The sequence below is a fragment of the Poecilia latipinna genome, unplaced genomic scaffold, assembly GCF_001443285.1.
Source record: "Poecilia latipinna isolate Pla-1442-1.1 unplaced genomic scaffold, P_latipinna-1.0 Scaffold758, whole genome shotgun sequence".
In the NCBI taxonomy this organism is placed as follows: domain Eukaryota; kingdom Metazoa; phylum Chordata; class Actinopteri; order Cyprinodontiformes; family Poeciliidae; genus Poecilia; species Poecilia latipinna.
In genome coordinates, this window is record NW_015113374.1 from 107551 (window position 1) to 109103 (window position 1553).

The window sequence follows — 1553 nt, forward strand, 5'->3', positions numbered from 1 at the left end:
GGAGGGGAAAGGTAATAAATGAGAGAAGGGAAAAGGTGTTATATAAAAAAAAAAAAAAAAAAAAAAAAAAAAAAAATATATATATATATATATATATATATATATATATATATATATATATATATATATATATATATATATATATTGTTTCTTAGTTGTCACAACAGCAGCTGTAGGAGTGTTATTTCAGATTTTTTTTGTTTTAAATACTATTTTAATTTTGGCTTTTAATTCTTGAAAATGCAAATTGTGTGAACAGATGATCGCAAATAATTTCCCCAAGCACATTTATTCACACTCAAAGGGAAAGAGAGGAAGACGTTGTGGAACACATAATGAGACATACACAATTCAGCAGCACCTGCTGAGCAATGCAACGTATGGAGAGGGAACCCGATGCAGAAGCCAGCGAACCAGATAGCACATGAATAAAGCAGCAGGGAGATGGATGGAAAGGGGTCTGGAGTCCTCCCTCTGCGCTCATTTCCTTCAGAGCAGGTCGAGAGGCATCCTTGGCTTTAATCAGGCTCACCTAAGCATGCCTCAGCACTGCTGCGCCATACTGATGGATAGCCTGGAGCAACACCTGGAAAAGAAAGGAAAAAACACTCTCTTCCTTGAAGGTACAGAATCATAGACAGCTCAGGAATGTCTGCAACATGTTTTTTTTTTTTTTGTTGTTGTAATTGTTATGTTCTTTTGTTGTGCTTTATTTATCTTTGAGAATCCTAGTCATCTTCAGCGTCTCAGCATTTTGGATTTAAGCAGAATTGGTACTCTCAAGACATTTCTGGCATTTTTTTGGGAGACACATCATACATAACTAATGTGTGTGTTATTCCTTTATGCCTCTGGAAGGACATCATGTAGAGCTGATTTAAAAATGTCTTCTAACTCAGCACTGTACAATACATTGTGCTGAGAAGTGCCACGGGGCCAGTTTAATCTGTTCACACAGTCTTTTTCATGCTTCATGTCTTCAAGGGCTATTGCCTTGGAGAGCTGCTTTTGTAATTGTAATAAATAATGTATGATTAATATGCCTGATTAAACAGTCTGGGAATCCTCTCCCTGTGGGCAACACTACTTCTAGCAGAATAACAAAGATTACCTTGGAGCTTTCCGCTCTTGTCACACCGTTGTCTGATAAAGAGTTCGACAGTCACTCCAGATCAAAGCACACCTTTATGTAATCCATCTTTGCAGGTTTACTTTTATTCGGTTTGAAAGTCTCAGCAGAGTCGGAGGGGTTGAGGTTTTAGGATGTGAAAGTTTTCAGGCGGGCTCTTCCTCTGCTGCTGCACGCTTCTGCTTTTCAACTCAGACAAAACCAGTTCTCCAAATTAGAAAATGGTGTTTATAACTTATGAATTATGTGCACATAAAAAGTACAGTAACATGACACACTTTTTAAAATAAATTAAACCAGTATTACACTTTATGGACTCACCGGTGACCAGTTTGTGTAGTCACTCATATCGTCATTTCTGCAGGACAGCTCTAAAATTCTGCTAAAAAAAGAACTTATTGTGGTTAAGAAAGTTGTCAGAATA

The 1553-nt window shown here is 37.2% G+C and overlaps 1 long non-coding RNA gene across 1 annotated transcript in view; it reads left to right on the top strand.

The window, feature by feature from the left end:
- Window positions 1-1044, top strand: part of LOC106955680 (uncharacterized) — a 4671-nt gene extending 3627 nt beyond the window's left edge. Inside the window, exon 3 of the long non-coding RNA XR_001426634.1 lies at window positions 260-1044. This is a non-coding gene — a long non-coding RNA (uncharacterized LOC106955680). The remainder of the gene's footprint in view (window positions 1-259) is intronic.
- The last annotated feature ends 509 nt before the right edge of the window (window positions 1045-1553 follow it).